An 18,944-nucleotide genomic window follows, 5' to 3' on the forward strand; every position below is an offset into this window, starting at 1 on the left:
TTGGAACAGTTGACTTCTCAAGGCTTGGGACAGGTGACTTCTCAAGGCTTGGAACAGGTAACTTCTCAAGGCTTGGGACAAGTGACTTCTCAAGGCTTGGAACAAGTGACATCTGAAGGCTTGGGACAGGTGACTTCTCAATTCTTGGGACAGGTGACTTCTCAAGGCTTGGGACAGCTGAATTCTCAAGGCTTGGGACAATTGACTTCTCAAGGCTTGGGACAAGTGAATTGTCGAGGCTTGGGACAAGAGAATTCTCAATGCTTGGGACAATCGACTACTCAGGGCTTAGGACAAATGGCTTCTCAAGGCTTGGGACAAGTGACTTCTCAAGGCTTGGGACAATTGACTTCTCAAGGCTTGGGACAAGTGAATTCTCAAGGCTTGGGACAAGTGACTTCTCAAGGCTTGGAAAAAGTGACTTCTCAAGGCTTGGGACAAGTGACTTCTCAAGGCTTGGGACAGTTGACTTCTCAAGGCTTGGTAAAGGTAACTTCGCAAGGCTTGGGACAGGTGACTTCTCAAGGCTTGGGGCAGCTAACTTTTCAAGGCTTGAGACAGGTGACTTCTCAAGGCTTGGGTTATGTGACTTCTCAAGGCTTGGGACAAGTGACTTCTCAAGGCTTGGGACAAGTCACTTCTAAAGACTTGAGACAAGTTACTTCTCAAGGCTTGGGACAATTGACTTCTCAAGGCTTGGGACAAGTGAATTGTCGAGGCTTGGGACAAGAGAATTCTCAATGCTTGGGACAATCGACTACTCAGGGCTTAGGACAAATGACTTCTCAAGGCTTGGGACAAGTGACTTCTCAAGACTTGGGACAATTGACTTCTCAAGGCTTGGGACAAGTGAATTCTCAAGGCTTGGGTCAAGTGACTTCTCAAGGCTTGGAAAAAGTGACTTCTCAAGGCTTGGGACAAGTGACTTCTCAAGGCTTGGGACAGTTGACTTCTCAAGGCTTGGTACAGGTAACTTCCCAAGGCTTGGGACAGGTGACTACTCAAGGCTTGGGGCAGCTAACTTCTCAAGGCTTGAGACAGGTGACTTCTCAAGGCTTGGGTTATGTGACTTCTCAAGGCTTGGGACAAGTGACTTCTCAAGGCTTGGGACAAGTCACTTCTAAAGACTTGAGACAAGTTACTTCTCAAGGCTTGGGACAAGTGACTTCTCAATTCTTGGGACAAGTGACTTCTCAAGGCTTTGGACAAGTGACTTCTCAAGGCTTGGGACAACTGACTTCTCAAGGCTTGGGACAAGTGAGTTCTCAAGGCTTGGACAAGTGACTTCTCAAGGCTTGGGACAGATGACTTCTCAAGGTTTAGAACAGGTAACTTCTCAAGGCTTGTGACAAGTGACTTCTCAAGGCTTGGGTCAAGTGACATCAAAAGGCTTGGGACAGGTGAATTCTCAAGGCTTGGGACAGGTGACATCTCAAGGCTTGGGACAGGTGACTTCTCAAGGCTTGGGACAGGTGACTTCTCAAGGCTTGGGACAGGTGACTTCTCAAGGCTTGGGACACGTGACTTTTCAAGGCTTGGGACAAGTGACTTCTCAAGGCCTGGGACAAGTGACTTCTCAATGTTTGGGACAAGTGACTTCTCAATGCTTGGGATAAGTGACTTCTCAATGCTTGGGACAATGACTTCTCAATGCTTGGGACAAATGACTTCTCAAGGCTTGAGAAAAGTGACTTCTCAAGGCTTGGGACAAGTATTTCTCAAGGCTTGGGACAAGTGACTTCTCAAGACTTGGGACAAGAACTTCTCTAGACTTGGAACAAGAACTTCTCAAGACTTGGGACAAGAACTTCTCAAGACTTGGGACAAGTTACTTCTCAAGGCTTGGGACAAGTGACTTATCAAGGCTTGGGACAAGTGACATCTCAAGGCTTGGGACAATTGACTTCTCAAGGCTTGGGGCAAGTGACTTCTAAAGGCTTGGGACAATCGAATCATCAAGGCTTGGGACAAGTGACTTTTCAAGGCTTGGGACAAGTGACATCTCAAGGCTTGGGACAGGTGGCTTCTCAAGGCTTGGGACAGGTGACTTCCCATGGCTTGGGACAAGTGACTTCTCAAGGCTTGGGACAAATGACTTCTCAAGGCTTGGGGCAAGTGACTTCTAAAGGCTTGGGACAAGAGAATTATCAAGGGTGGGGACAGGTGACTTATCAAGGCTTGGGACAAGAGACTTCTCAAGGCTTGGGACAAGTGACTTCCCAAGGCTTGGGACAAGTGACTTCTCAAGGCTTGGGACAAGTGACTTCTCAAGGCTTGGGACAAGTAACTTCTCAAGGCTTGGTACAACTGTCTTTTCAAGGCTTGGGACAACTGACTTCTCAAGGCTTGGGACAGGAGACTCCTCAAGGCTTGGGACAGGTGACTTCTAAAAGTCTTGTGACAAGTGACTTCTCAAGGCTTGGGACAGGTGATTTCTCAAGGCTTGGGGCAGGTGACTTCTCAAGGCTTGGGACAGGTGACTTCTCAAGGCTTGGGACAGTTGACTTCTCAAGGCTTGGGACAGGTGACTTCTCAAGGCTTGGGATAGGTGACTTCTCAAGGCTTGGGACAGGTGACTTATCAAGGCTTGGGACAAGAGACTTCTCAAGGCTTGAGACAAGTGACTTTTCAAGGCTTGGGACAAGTAACTTCTCAAGGCTTGGTATAAGTGACTTCTCAAGACTTGGGACAGGTGACTTCTCAAGGCTTGGGACAAGTGACTTCCCAAGGCTTCGGACAAGTGACTTCTCGAGGCTTGGGACAAGGGGCTTCTCAATGCTTGGGACTATTGACTTCTCAATGTTTGGGACAGGTGACTTCTCAATGCTTGGGGCAATTGACTTCTCATGGCTTGGTACAAGTGACTTCTCAAGGCTTGGGACAAGTTACTTCTCAAGACTTGGGACAAGTGACTTCTCAAGGCTTGGGACATGAGACATCTCAAGGATTGGGACAGGTGACTTCTCAAGGCTTGGGACAGGTGATTCTCAAGGCTTGTGACAAGTGACTTCTCAAGGCTTGGGACAGGTGACTTCTCAAGGCTTGGGACAGGTGACTTCTCAAGGCTTGGGATAGGTGACTTCTCAAGGCTTGGGACAGGTGACTTCTCAAGGCATGGGACAGGTGACTTCTCAAGGCTTGGGTTAAGAGACTTTTCAAGGCTTGGGACAAGTGTCTTCTCAAGGCTTGGGACAAGTGACTTCTCAAAGCTTGGGACAGTAGACTTCTCAAGGCTTGGTACAGATGACTTCCCAAGGCTTGGGACAGGTGAATTCTCAAGGCTTGGGACACGTGACTTCTCAAGGCTTGGGTTATGTGACTTCTCAAGGCTTGGGACAAGTGACTTCTCAAGGGTTGGGACAACTGACTGCTCAAGGCTTGGAACAAGTGACTTCTAAAGACTTGGGACAAATTACTTCTCAAGGCTTGGGACAAGTGACTTCTCAAGGCTTTGGACAAGTGACTTCTCAAGGCTTGGGACAACTGTCTTTTCAAGGCTTGGGACAACTGACTTCTCAAGGCTTGGAACAGGTGACTTCTCAAGGCTTGGGACAGGTGACTTCTCAAGGCTTGGAACAGGTAACTTCTCAAGGCTTGGGACAAGTGACTTCTCAAGGCTTGGGACACGTGACATCTGAAGGCTTGGGACAGGTGACTTCTCAAGGCTTGGGACAGGTGACTTCTCAAGGCTTGGGACAAGTGAATTGTCTAGGCTTGGGACAAGAGAATTCTCAATGCTTGGGACAATCGACTACTCAGGGCTTAGGACAAATGACTTCTCAAGGCTTGGGACAAGTGACTTCTCAAGGCTTGGGAAAATTGACTTCTCAAGGCTTGGGACAAGTGAATTCTCAAGGCTTGGGACAAGTGACTTCTCAAGGCTTGGAAATAGTGACTTCTCAAGGCTTGGGACAAGTGACTTCTCAAGGCTTGGGACAGTTGACTTCTCAAGGCTTGGTGCAGGTAACTTCCCAAGGCTTGGGACAGGTGACTTCTCAAGGCTTGGGGCAGCTAACTTCTCAAGGCTTGAGACAGGTGACTTCTCAAGGCTTGGGTTATGTGACTTCTCAAGGCTTGGGACAAGTGACTTCTCAAGGCTTGGGACAAGTCACTTCTAAAGACTTGAGACAAGTTACTTCTCAAGGCTTGGGACAAGTGACTTCCCAATTCTTGGGACAAGTGACTTCTCAAGGCTTTGGACAAGTGACTTCTCAAGGCTTGGGACAACTGTCTTCTCAAGGCTTGGGACAACTGACTTCTCAAGGCTTGGGACAAGTGAGTTCTCAAGGCTTGGACAAGTGACTTCTCAAGGCTTGGGACAGATGCCTTCTCAAGGTTTGGAACAGGTAACTTCTCAAGGCTTGTGACAAGTGACTTCTCAAGGCTTGGGGCAAATGACATCAAAAGGCTTGGGACAGGTGTATTCTCAAGGCTTGGGACACGTGACTTCAAGGCTTGGGACAAGTGACTTCTCAAGGCTTGGGACAAGTCACTTCTCAATGTTTGGGACAAGTGATTTCTCAATGCTTGGGATAAGTGACTTCTCAATGCTTGGGACAATGACTTCTCAATGCTTGGGACAAATGACTTCTCAAGGCTTGAGAAAAGTGACTTCTCAAGGCTTGGGACAAGTATTTCTCAAGGCTTGGGACAATTGACTTCTCAAGACTTGGGACAAGAACGTCTCAAGATTTGGGACAAGAACTTCTCAAGACTTGGGACAAGTGATTTCTCAAGACTTGGGACAAGAACTTCTCAAGACTTGGGACAAGAACTTCTCAAGACTTGGGACAAGTTACTTCTCAAGGCTTGGGACAAGTGACTTATCAAGGCTTGGGACAAGTGACATCTCAAGGCTTGGGACAATTGACTTCTCAAGGCTTGGGGCAAGTGACTTCTAAAGGCTTGGGACAATCGAATTATCAAGGCTTGGGACAAGTGACTTTTCAAGGCTTGGGACAAGTGTCTTCTCAAGGCTTGGGACAAGTGATATCTCAAGGCTTGGGACAGCTGACTTCTCAAGGCTTGGGACAGGTGACTTCTCATGGCTTGGGACAAGTGACTTCTCAAGGCTTGGGACAGGTGACTTCTCAAGGCTTGGGACAGGTGAATTCTCAAGGCTTGGGACAGGTGACTTCTCAAGGCTTGGGACAGGTTACTTTTCAAGGCTTGGGACAAGTGACTTCTCAATGCTTGGGATAAGTGACTTCTCAATGCTTGGGACAAGTGACTTCTCAATGCTTGGGACAAGTGACTTCTAAACGCTTGAGAAAAGTGACTTCTCAAGGCTTGGGACAAGTGACATCTCAAGGCTTGGGACAAGTGACTTCTCAAGACTTGGGACAAGTGACTTCTCAAGGTTTGGGACAAGTGACTTCTGAAGACTTGGGTCAAATGATTTCTCAATTCTTGGGACAACTGACTTCTCAAGGCTTAGGACAGGTGACTCCTCAAGGCTTGAGACAGGTGACTTCTCAAGGCTTGGGACAGGTGACTTCTCAAGGCTTTGGACAGGTGACTTCTCAAGGCTTTGGACAAGTGACTTCTCAAGGCTTGGGACAAGTGACTTCTCAAGGCTTGGGACAGTCGACTTTTCAAGGCTTGGTCATGTGACTTTTCAATTCTTGGTACAGTTAACTTCTCAAGGCTTGGGGTAGGTGACTTCTCAAGGCTTGGGACAGCTAACTTCTCAAGGCATGGGTCAGGTGACTTCTCAAGGCTTGGGACAAGTGACTTCTCAAGGCTTGGGATATGTGACTTCTCAAGGCTTGGGACAAGTAATTTCTCAAGGCTTGAGACAAGTGACTTCTCAAGGATTGGGACAAGTGACTTATCAAGGCTTGGGACAAGTGACAGCTCAAGGCTTGAGACAATTGACTTCTCAAGGTTTGGGGCAAGTGACTTCTAAAGGCTTGGGACAAGTGACTTCTCAAGGCTTGGGACAAGTGACTTCTCAGGGCTTGGGACAAATGACTTCTCAAGGCTTGGGGCAAGTGACTTCTAAAGGCTTGGGACAAGAGAATTATCAAGGGTTGGGACAGGTGACTTATCAAGGCTTGGGACAAGAGACTTCTCAAGGCTTGGGACAAGTGACTTATCAAGGCTTGGGACAAGTGACATCTCAAGGCTTGGGACATTTGACTTCTCAAGGCTTGGGGCAAGTGACTTCTAAAGGCTTGGGACAATCGAATTATCAAGGCTTGGGACAAGTGACTTTTCAAGGCTTAGGACAAGTGTCTTCTCAAGGCTTGGGACAAGTGACATCTCAAGGCTTGGGACAGCTGACTTCTCAAGGCTTGGGACAGGTGACTTCTCATGGCTTGGGACAAGTGACTTCTCAAGGCTTGGGACAGGTGACTTCTCAAGGCTTGGGACAGGTGAATTCTCAAGGCTTGGGACAGGTGACTTCTCAAGGCTTGGGACAGATTACGTTTCAAGGCTTGGGACAAGTGACTTCTCAATGCTTGGGATATGTGATTTCTCAATGCTTGGGACAAGTGACTTCTCAATGCTTGGGACAAGTGACTTCTAAACGCTTGAGAAAAGTGACTTCTCAAGGCTTGGGACAAGTGACATCTCAAGGCTTGGGACAAGTGACTTCTCAAGACTTGGGACAAGTGACTTCTCAAGGTTTGGGACAAGTGACTTCTGAAGACTTGGGTCAAATGATTTCTCAATTCTTGGGACAACTGACTTCTCAAGGTTTAGGACAGGTGACTCCTCAAGGCTTGAGACAGGTGACTTCTCAAGGCTTGGGACAGGTGACTTCTCAATGCTTGGGACAGGTGACTTCTCAAGGCTTGGGACAAGTGACTTCTCAAGGCTTGGGACAAGTGACTTCTCAAGGCTTGGGACAGTCGACTTTTCAAGGCTTGGTCATGTGACTTTTCAAGGTTTGGTACAGTTAACTTCTCAAGGCTTGGGGTAGGTGACTTCTCAAGGCTTGGGACAGCTAACTTCTCAAGGCATGGGTCAGGTGACTTCTCAAGGCTTGGGACATGTGATTTCTCAAGGCTTGGGACAAGTGACTTCTCAAGGCTTGGGATATGTGACTTCTCAAGGCTTGGGACAAGTAATATCTCAAGGCTTGAGACAAGTGACTTCTCAAGGATTGGGACAAGTGACTTATCAAGGCTTGGGGCAAGTGACATCTCAAGGCTTGAGACAATTGACTTCTCAAGGTTTGGGACAAGTGACTTCTAAAGGCTTGGGACAAGTGATTTCTCAAGGCTTGGGACAAGTGACTTCTCAAGGCTTGGGACAAATGACTTCTCAAGGCTTGGGGCAAGTGACTTCTAAAGGCTTGGGACAAGAGAATTATCAAGGGTTGGGACAGGTGACTTATCAAGGCTTGGGACAAGAGACTTCTCAAGGCTTGGGACAAGTGACTTCCCAAGGCTTGGGACAAGTGACTTCTCAAGGCTTGGGACAAGTGACTTCTCAAGGCTTGGGACAAGTGACTTCTCAAGGCTTGGTACAACTGTCTTTTCAAGGCTTGGGACAACTGACTTCTCAAGGCTTGGGACAGGTGACTTCTCAAGGCTTGGGACAGGTGACTTCTCAAGGCTTGGGACAGGTGACTTCTAAAAGTATTGTGACAAGTGACTTCTCAAGGCTTGGGACAGGTGATTTCTCAAGGCTTGGGACAGGTGACTTCTCAAGGCTTGGGACAGGTGACTTCTCAGGGCTTGGTACAGTTGACTTCTCAAGGCTTGGGACAGGTGACTTCTCAAGGCTTGGGATAGGTGACTTCTCAAGGCTTGGGACAGGTGACTTATCAAGGCTTGGGACAAGAGACTTCTCAAGGCTTGAGACAAGTGACTTTTCAAGGCTTGGGACAAGTAACTTCTCAAGGCTTGGTATAAGTGACTTCTCAAGACTTGGGACAGGTGACTTCTCAAGGCTTGGGACAAGTGACTTCCCAAGGCTTCGGACAAGTGACTTCTCGAGGCTTGGGACAAGGGGCTTCTCAATGCTTGGGACTATTGACTTCTCAATGTTTGGGACAGGTGACTTCTCAATGCTTGGGGCAATTGACTTCTCATGGCTTGGTACAAGTGACTTCTCAAGGCTTTTGACAAATTACTTCTCAAGACTTGGGACAAGTGACTTCTCAAGGCTTGGGACATGAGACATCTCAAGGATTGGGACAGGTGACTCCTCAAGGCTTGGGACAGGTGAATTCTCAAGGCTTGTGACAAGTGACTTCTCAAGGCTTGGGACAGGTGACTTCTCAAGGCTTGGGACAGGTGACTTCTCAAGGCTTGGGATAGGTGACTTCTCAAGGCTTGGGACAGGTGACTTCTCAAGGCATGGGACAAGTGACTTCTCAAGGCTTGGGTTAAGAGACTTTTCAAGGCTTGGGACAAGTGTCTTCTCAAGGCTTGGGACAAGTGACTTCTCAAGGCTTGGGACAGTAGACGTCTCAAGGCTTGGTACAGGTGACTTCCCAAGGCTTGGGACAGGTGAATTCTCAAGGCTTGGGACACGTGACTTCTCAAGGCTTGGGTTATGTGACTTCTGAAGGCTTGGGACAAGTGACTTCTCAAGGGTTGGGACAACTGACTGCTCAAGGCTTGGAACAAGTGACTTCTAAAGACTTGGGACAAGTTACTTCTCAAGGCTTGGGACAAGTGACTTCTCAAGGCTTTGGACAAGTGACTTCTCAAGGCTTGGGACAACTGTCTTTTCAAGGCTTGGGACAACTGTCTTCTCAAGGCTTGGAACAGGTGACTTCTCAAGGCTTGGGACAAGAACTTCTCTAGACTTGGGACAAGAACTTCTCTAGACTTGGGACAAGAACTTCTCAAGACTTGGGACAAGAACTTCTCAAGACTTGGGACAAGTTACTTCTCAAGGCTTGGGACAAGTGACTTATCAAGGCTTGGGACAAGTGACATCTCAAGGCATGGGACAATTGACTTCTCAAGGCTTGGGGCAAGAGACTTCTAAAGGCTTGGGACAATCGAATTATCAAGACTTTGGACAAGTGACTTTTCAAGGCTTGGGACAAGTGTCTTCTCAAGGCTTGGGACAAGTGACATCTCAAGGCTTGGGACAGCTGACTTCTCAAGGCTTGGGACAGGTGATTTCTCATGGCTTGGGACAAGTGACTTCTCAAGGCTTGGGACATGTGACTTCTCAAGGCTTGGGACAGGTGAATTCTCAAGGCTTGGGACAGGTGACTTCTCAAGGCTTGGGACAGGTTACTTTTCAAGGCTTGGGACAAGTGACTTCTCAATGCTTGGGATAAGTGACTTCTCAATGCTTGGGACAAGTGACTTCTCAATGCTTGGGACAAGTGACTTCTAAAGGCTTGAGAAAAGTGACTTCTCAAGGCTTGGGACAAGTGACATCTCAAGGCTTGGGACAAGTGACTTCTCAAGACTTGGGACAAGTGACTTCTCAAGGTTTGGGACAAGTGACTTCTGAAGACTTGGGTCAAATGATTTCTCAATTCTTGGGACAACTGACTTCTCAAGGCTTAGGACAGGTGACTCCTCAAGGCTTGAGACAGGTGACTTCTCAAGGCTTGGGACAGGTGACTTCTCAAGGGTTGGGACAGGTGACTTCTCAAGGCTTGGGACAAGTGACTTCTCAAGGCTTGGGACAAGTGACTTCTCAAGGCTTGGGACAGTCGACTTTTCAAGGCTTGGTCAGGTGACTTTTCAAGGCTTGGTACAGTTGACTTCTCAAGGCTTGGGGTAGGTGACTTCTCAAGGCTTGGGACAGCTAACTTCTCAAGGCATGGGTCAGGTGACTTCTCAAGGCTTGGGACATGTGATTTCTCAAGGCTTGGGACAAGTGACTTCTCAAGGCTTGGGACAAGTGACTTCTCATGGCTTGGTACAACTGTCTTTTCAAGGCTTGGGACAACTGACTTCTCAAGGCTTGGGACAGGTGACTTCTCAAGGCTTGGGACAGGTGACTTCTCAAGGCTTGGGACAGGTGACTTCTAAAAGTCTTGTGACAATTGACTTCTCAAGGCTTGGGACAGGTGATTTCTCAAGGCTTGGGACAGGTGACTTCTCAAGGCTTGGGACAGGTGACTTCTCAAGGCTTGGGACAATTGACTTCTCAAGGCTTGGGACAGGTGACTTCTCAAGGCTTGGGATAGGTGACTTCTCAAGGCTTGGGACAGGTGACTTATCAAGGCTTGGGACAAGAGACTTCTCAAGGCTTGAGACAAGTGACTTTTCAAGGCTTGGGACAAGTAACTTCTCAAGGCTTGGTATAGGTGACTTCTCAAGACTTGGGACAGGTGAATTCTCAAGGCTTGGGACAAGTGACTTCCCAAGGCTTCGGACAAGTGACTTCTCGAGGCTTGGGACAAGGGGCTTCTCAATGCTTGGGACTATTGACTTCTCAATGTTTGGGACAGGTGACTTCTCAATGCTTGGGGCAATTGACTTCTCATGGCTTGGTACAAGTGACTTCTCAAGGCTTGGGACAATTTACTTCTCAAGACTTGGGACATGTGACTTCTCAAGGCTTGGGACATGAGACATCTCAAGGATTGGGACAGGTGACTTCTCAAGGCTTGGGACAGGTGAATTCTCAAGGCTTGTGACAAGTGACTTCTCAAGGCTTGGGACAGGTGACTTCTCAAGGCTTGGGACAGGTGACTTCTCAAGGCTTGGGATAGGTGACTTCTCAAGGCTTGGGACAGGTGACTTCTAAAGGCATGGGACAGGTGACTTCTCAAGGCTTGGGTTAAGAGACTTTTCAAGGCTTGGGACAAGTGTCTTCTCAAGGCTTGGGACAAGTGACTTCTCAAGGCTTGGGACAGTAGACTTCTCAAGGCTTGGTACAGGTGACTTCCCAAGGCTTGGGACAATTGAATTCTCAAGGCTTGGGACACGTGACTTCTCAAGGCTTGGGTTATGTGACTTCTCAAGGCTTGGGACAAGTGACTTCTCAAGGGTTGGGACAACTGACTGCTCAAGGCTTGGAACAAGTGACTTCTAAAGACTTGGGACAAGTTACTTCTCAAGGCTTGGGACAAGTGACTTCTCAAGGCTTTGGACAAGTGACTTCTCAAGGCTTGGGACAACTGTCTTTTCAAGGCTTGGGACAACTGACTTCTCAAGGCTTGGAACAGGTGACTTCTCAAGGCTTGGGACAGGTGACTTCTCAAGGCTTGGAACAGGTAACTTCTCAAGGCTTGGGACAATTGACTTCTCAAGGCTTGGGACAAGTGACATCTGAAGGCTTGGGACAGGTGACTTCTCAAGGCTTGGGACAGGTAACTTCTCAAGGCTTGTGACAAGTGACTTCTCAAGGCTTGGGAAAAGTGACATCACAAGGCTTGGGACAGGTAACTTCTCAAGGCTTGGGACAAGCGACTTCTCAAGGCTTGGGACAAGTGACTTCTCAATGCTTGGGACAAGTGACTTCCCAATGCTTGGGACAAGTGACTTCTCAAGGCTTAGGACAAGTGACTTCTCAAGGCTTGGGACATGAGACATCTCAAGGCTTAAGACAAGTGAGTTCTCAATGCTTAAGACAACTGACTTCTCAAGGCTTGGGACAAGTGACTTCTCAAGTCTTGGGACAAGTTACTTCTCAAGACTTTGGACAAGTGACTTCTCAAGGCTTGGGACATGTGACTTCTCAAGACTTGGGACAAGCGACTTCTCAAGGCTTGGGATAAGCGACTTCTCAAGGCTTGGGACAAGTGACTTCTCAATGCTTGGGACAAGTGACTTCTCAATGCTTGGGACAAGTGACTTCTCAAGGGTTAGGACAAAGTGACTTCTCGAGGCTTGGGACATGAGACATCTCAAGGCTTGGGACAAGTGAGTTCTCAATGCTTGGGACAACTGACTTCTCAAAGCTTGGGACAAGTGACTTCTCAAGGCTTGCGACAAGTGACTTCTCAATGCTTGGAACAGGTAACTTCTCAAGGCTTGTGACAAGTGACTTCTCAAGGCTTGGGACAAGTGACATCACAAGGCTTGGGACAGGTTACTTCTCAAGGCTTGGGACAAGCGACTTCTCAAGGCTTGGGACAAGTGACTTCTCAATGCTTGTTACAAGTGACTTCTCAATGCTTGGGACAAGTGACTTCTCAAGGCTTAGGACAAGAGACATCTCAAGGCTGCGGACAAGTGAGTTCTCAATGCTTGGGACAACTGACTTCTCAAGGCTTGGGACAAGTGACTTCTCAAGTCTTGGGACAAGTTACTTCTCAAGACTTTGGACAAGTGACTTCTCAAGGCTTGGGACATGTGACATCTCAAGGCTTGGGACATGAGGCATCTCAAGGCTTGGGACAGGTGTCTTCTCAAGGCTTGGGACAAGTGACTTCTCATGGCTTGGGACAAGTGAATTCTCAAGGCTTGGCACAAGTGACTTCTCAATGCTTGGGACAAGTGACTACTCAAGGCTTGAGACAAGTTATTTCTCAAGACTTCGGACAAGTGACTTCTCAAGGCTTGAGACAAGTGACTTCTCAAGGCTTGGGACAGGCGACATCTCAAGGCTTGTGACAAGTGACTTCTCAAGGCTTGGGACAAATGATTGCTCAAGGCTTGGGACAAGTTACTTCTCAAAACATGGGACAATTGACTTCTCATGGCTTGGTACAAGTGACTTCTCAAGGCTTGGGATAAGTTACTTCTCAAGACATGGGACAATTGACTTCTCATGGCTTGGTACAAGTGACTTCTCAAGGTTTGGGACAAGTCACTTCTCAAGGCTTGGGACATGAGACATCTCAAGGCTTGGGACAGGTGACTTCTCAAGGCTTGGGACAAGAGATATCTCAGGGCTTGGTACAAGTGACTTCTCAAGGCTTGGGACAAATGACTTCTCAAGGCTTGGTACAACTGTCTTCTCAAAGCTTGGGACAACTGACTTTTCAAGTCTTGGGACAGGTGACTTTTCAAGGCTTGGGACAGGCGACATCTCAAGGTTTGGGACAGGTTGCTTCTCAAGGCTTTTGACAGGTGACTTCTCAAGGCTTGGGACAAGTGACTTCTCAAGGTTTGGGACAAGTGATTTCTCAAGGCTTGGGACAAGTGACTTTTCAAGGCTTGGGACAGGCGACATCTCATGGCTTGTGAAAAGTGACTTCTCAAGGCTTGGGACAAGTGACTTCTCAAGACTTGGGACAAGTGACTTCTCAAGACTTGGGACAAGTGACTTCTCAAGGCTTGGGACAAGTGACTTCTCAAGACTTGGGACAAGTGAATTCTCAAGGATTGGGACAAGTGACTTCTCAAGACTTGGGACAAGTGACTTCTCAAGGCTTCGGACAAGTGACTTCTCAAGGCTTGGGACAGGTGACTTCTCAAGGCTTGGGACAAGTGACTTCTCAAGGCTTGGGACACGTGAATTCTCAAGGCTTGGTACAACTGTCTTCTCAAGGCTTGGGACAAATGACATCTCAAGGCTTGGGACAGGTGAATTCTCAAGGCTTGGGACAGGTGAATTCTCAAGGCTTGGGACAGCTGACTACTCAAGGCTTGTGACAAGTAACTTCTCAAGGCTTGGGTCAAGTGACTTCTCAAGGCTTGGGACAGGTGACTTCTCAAATCTTGGGACAGGTGACTTCTCAAAGCTTGAGACAGGTAACTTCTCAATTCTTGTGACAAGTGACTTCTCAAGACTTGGGACAAGTGACTTCTCAAGACTTGGGATACGTACTTCTCAACACTTGGGACAAGTGACTTCTCAAGACTTGGGACGGGTGACTTCTCAAGGCTTGGGACAGGTGACTTCTCAAGGCTTGGGACAGGTGACTTCTCAATGTTTGGGACAGGTGACTTCTCAAGGCTTTGGACAAGTGACTTCTCAAGGCTTGGGACAACTGTCTTTTCAAGGCTTGGGACAACTGACTTCTCAAGGCTTGGAACAGTTGACTTCTCAAGGCTTGGGACAGGTGACTTCTCAAGGCTTGGAACAGGTAACTTCTCAAGGCTTGGGACAAGTGACTTCTCAAGGCTTGGAACAAGTGACATCTGAAGGCTTGGGACAGGTGACTTCTCAATTCTTGGGACAGGTGACTTCTCAAGGCTTGGGACAGCTGAATTCTCAAGGCTTGGGACAATTGACTTCTCAAGGCTTGGGACAAGTGAATTGTCGAGGCTTGGGACAAGAGAATTCTCAATGCTTGGGACAATCGACTACTCAGGGCTTAGGACAAATGACTTCTCAAGGCTTGGGACAAGTGACTTCTCAAGGCTTGGGACAATTGACTTCTCAAGGCTTGGGACAAGTGAATTCTCAAGGCTTGGGACAAGTGACTTCTCAAGGCTTGGAAAAAGTGACTTCTCAAGGCTTGGGACAAGTGACTTCTCAAGGCTTGGGACAGTTGACTTCTCAAGGCTTGGTAAAGGTAACTTCGCAAGGCTTGGGACAGGTGACTTCTCAAGGCTTGGGGCAGCTAACTTTTCAAGGCTTGAGACAGGTGACTTCTCAAGGCTTGGGTTATGTGACTTCTCAAGGCTTGGGACAAGTGACTTCTCAAGGCTTGGGACAAGTCACTTCTAAAGACTTGAGACAAGTTACTTCTCAAGGCTTGGGACAAGTGACTTCCCAATTCTTGGGACAAGTGACTTCTCAAGGCTTTGGACAAGTGACTTCTCAAGGCTTGGGACAACTGTCTTCTCAAGGCTTGGGACAACTGACTTCTCAAGGCTTGGGACAAGTGAGTTCTCAAGGCTTGGACAAGTGACTTCTCAAGGCTTGGGACAGATGCCTTCTCAAGGTTTGGAACAGGTAACTTCTCAAGGCTTGTGACAAGTGACTTCTCAAGGCTTGGGACAAGTGACATCAAAAGGCTTGGGACAGGTGAATTCTCAAGGCTTGGGACAGGTGACATCTCAAGGCTTGGGACAGGTGACTTCTCAAGGCTTGGGACAGGTGAATTCTCAAGGCTTGAGACAGGTGACTTCTCAAGGCTTTTGACACGTGAATTCAAGGCTTGGGACAAGTGACTTCTCAAGGCTTGGGACAAGTGACTTCTCAATGTTTGGGACAAGTGACTTCTCAATGCTTGGGATAAGTGACTTCTCAATGCTTGGGACAATGACTTCTCAATGCTTGGGACAAATGACTTCTCAAGGCTTGAGAAAAGTGACTTCTCAAGGCTTGGGACAAGTATTTCTCAAGGCTTGGGACAAGTGACTTCTCAAGAGTTGGGACAAGAACTTCTCAAGACTTGGGACAAGAACGTCTCAAGATTTGGGACAAGAACTTCTCAAGACTTGGGACAAGTGACTTCTCAAGACTTGGGACAAGAACTTCTCTAGACTTGGGACAAGATCTTCTCAAGACTTGGGACAAGAACTTCTCAAGACTTGGGACAAGTTACTTCTCAAGGCTTGGGACAAGTGACTTATCAAGGCTTGGGACAATTGACATCTCAAGGCTTGGGACAATTGACTTCTCAAGGCTTGGGGCAAGTGACTTCTAAAGGCTTGTAACAATCGAATTATCAAGGCTTGGGACAAGTGACTTTTCAAGGCTTGGGACAAGTGTCTTCTCAAGGCTTGGGACAAGTGACATCTCAAGGCTTGGGACAGCTGACTTCTCAAGGCTTGGGACAGGTGACTTCTCATGGCTTGCGACAAGTGACTTCTCAAGGCTTGGGACAGGTGACTTCTCAAGGCTTGGGACAGGTGAATTCTCAAGGCTTGGGACAGGTGACTTCTCAAGGCTTGGGACAGGTTACTTTTCAAGGCTTGGGACAAGTGACTTCTCAATGCTTGGGATAAGTGACTTCTCAATGCTTGGGACAAGTGACTTCTCAATGCTTGGGACAAGTGACTTCTAAAGGCTTGAGAAAAGTGACTTCTCAAGGCTGGGGACAAGTGACATCTCAAGGCTTGGGACAAGTGACTTCTCAAGACTTGGGACAAGTGACTTCTCAAGGTTTGGGACAAGTGACTTCTGAAGACTTGGGTCAAATGATTTCTCAATTCTTGGGACATCTGACTTCTCAAGGCTTAGGACAGGTGACTCCTCAAGGCTTCAGACAGGTGACTTCTCAAGGCTTGGGACAGGTGACTTCTCAAGGCTTGGGACAGGTGACTTCTCAAGTCTTGGGACAAGTGACTTCTCAAGGCTTGGGACAGTCGACTTTTCAAGGCTTGGTCAGGTGACTTTTCAAGGCTTGGTAGAGTTGACTTCTCAAGGCTTGGGGTAGGTGACTTCTCAAGGCTTGGGACAGCTAACTTCTCAAGGAATGGGTCAGGTGACTTCTCGAGGCTTGGGACATGTGATTTCTCAAGGCTTGGGACAAGTGACTTCTCAAGGCTTGGGATATGTGACTTCTCAAGGCTTGGGACAAGTAATTTCTCAAGGCTTGACACAAGTGACTTCTCAAGGATTGGGACAAGTGACTTATCAAGGCTTGGGACAAGTGACATCTCATGGCTTGAGACAATTGACTTCTCAAGGTTTGGGGCAAGTGACTTCTAAAGGCTTGGGACAAGTGACTTCTCAAGGCTTGGGACAAGTGACTTCTCAAGGCTTGGGACAAATGACTTCTCAAGGCTTGGGGCAAGTGACTTCTAAAGGCTTGGGACAAGAGAATTATCAAGGGTTGGGACAGGTGACTTCTCAAGGCTTGGTAGAACTGTCTTTTCAAGGCTTGGGACAACTGACTTCTCAAGGCTTGGGACAGGTGACTTCTCAAGGCTTGGGACAGGTGACTTCTCAAGGCTTGTGACAAGTGACTTCTTAAGGCTTGGTAGAACTGTCTTTTCAAGGCTTGGGACAACTGACTTCTCAAGGCTTGGGACAGGTGACTTCTCAAGGCTTGGGACAGGTGACTTCTCAAGGCTTGGGACAGGTGACTTCTAAAAGTCTTGTGACAAGTGACTTCTCAAGGCTTGGGACAGGTGATTTGTCAAGGCTTGGGACAGGTGACTTCTCAAGGCTTGGGACAGGTGACTTCTCAAGGCTTGGGACAGTTGACTTCTCAAGGCTTGGGACAGGTGACTTCTCAAGGCTTGGGATAGGTGACTTCTCAAGGCTTGGGACAGGTGACTTATCAAGGCTTGGGACAAGAGGCTTCTCAAGGCTTGAGACAAGTGACTTTTCAAGGCTTGGGACAAGTAACTTCTCAAGGCTTGGTATAAGTGACTTCTCAAGACTTGGGACAGGTGACTTCTCAAGGCTTGGGACAAGTGACTTCCCAAGGCTTCGGACAAGTGACTTCTCGAGGCTTGGGACAAGGGGCTTCTCAATGCTTGGGACTATTGACTTCTCAATGTTTGGGACAGGTGACTTCTCAATGCTTGGGGCAATTGACTTCTCATGGCTTGGTAGAAGTGACTTCTCAAGGCTTGGGACAATTTACTTCTCAAGACTTGGGACAAGTGACTTCTCAAGGCTTGGGACATGAGACATCTCAAGGATTGGGACAGGTGACTTCTCAAGGCTTGGGACAGGTGAATTCTCAAGGCTTGTGACAAGTGAATTCTCAAGGCTTGGGACAGGTGACTTCTCAAGGCTTGGGACAGGTGACTTCTCAAGGCTTGGGATAGGTGACTTCTCAAGGCTTGGGACAGGTGACTTCTCAAGGCATGGGACAGGTGACTTCTCAAGGCTTGGGTTAAGAGACTTTTCAAGGCTTGGGACAAGTGTCTTCTCAAGGCTTGGGACAAGTGACTTCTCAAGGCTTGGGACAGTAGACTTCTCAAGGCTTGGTACAGGTGACTTCCCAAGGCTTGGGACAGGTGAATTCTCAAGGCTTGGGACACGTGACTTCTCAAGGCTTGGGTTATGTGACTTCTCAAGGCTTGGGACAAGTGACTTCTCAAGGGTTGGGACAACTGACTGCTCAAGGCTTGGAACAAGTGACTTCTAAAGACTTGGGACAAGTTACTTCTCAAGGCTTGGGACAAGTGACTTCTCAAGGCTTTGGACAAGTGACTTCTCAAGGCTTGGGACAACTGTCTTTTCAAGGCTTGGGACATCTGACTTCTCAAGGCTTGGAACAGGTGACTTCTCAAGGCTTGGGACAGGTGACTTCTCAAGGCTTGGAACAGGTAACTTCTCAAGGCTTGGGACAAGTGACTTCTCAAGGCTTGGGACAAGTGACATCTGAAGGCTTGGGACAGGTGACTTCTCAAGGCTTGGGACAGGTAACTTCTCAAGGCTTGTGACAAGTGACTTCTCAAGGCTTGGGAAAAGTGACATCACAAGGCTTGGGACAGGTGACTTCTCAAGGCTTGGGACAAGCGTCTTCTCAAGGCTTGGGACAAGTGACTTCTCAATGGTTGGGACAAGTGACTTCTCAATGCTTGGGACAAGTGACTTCTCAAGGCTTAGGACAAGTGACTTCTCAAGGCTTGGGGCATGAGACATCTCAAGGCTTGGGACAAGTGAGTTCTCAATGCTTAAGACAACTGACTTCTCAAGGCTTGGGACAAGTGACTTCTCAAGTCTTGGGACAAGTTACTTCTCAAGACTTTGGACAAGCGACTTCTCAAGGCTTGGGACAAGCGACTTCTCAAGGCTTTGGACAAGTGACTTCTCAATGCTTGGGACAAGTGACTTCTCAATGCTTGGGACAAGTGACTTCTCAAGGCTTAGGACAAAGTGACTTCTCGAGGCTTGGGACATGAGACATCTCAAGGCTTGGGACAATTGAGTTCTCAATGCTTGGGACAACTGACTTCTCAAAGCTTGGGACAAGTGACTTCTCAAGGCTTGGGACAAGTGACTTCTCAATGCTCTGAACAGGTAACTTCTCAAGGCTTGTGACAAGTGACTTCTCAAGGCTTGGGACAAGTGACATCACAAGGCTTGTGACAGGTGACCTCTCAAGGCTTGGGACAAGCGACTTCTCAAGGCTTGGGACAAGTGACTTCTCAATGCTTGGGACAAGTGACTTCTCAATGCTTGGGACAAGTGACTTCTCAAGGCTTAGGACATGAGACATCTCAAGGCTTGGGACAAGTGAGTTCTCAATGCTTGGGACAACTGAC

Source organism: Zootermopsis nevadensis, unplaced genomic scaffold (genome assembly GCF_977971745.1).
Source record: "Zootermopsis nevadensis isolate Lab colony 2312 unplaced genomic scaffold, Znev_1.0 Znev_ptg000009l, whole genome shotgun sequence".
Taxonomy (NCBI): domain Eukaryota; kingdom Metazoa; phylum Arthropoda; class Insecta; order Blattodea; family Termopsidae; genus Zootermopsis; species Zootermopsis nevadensis.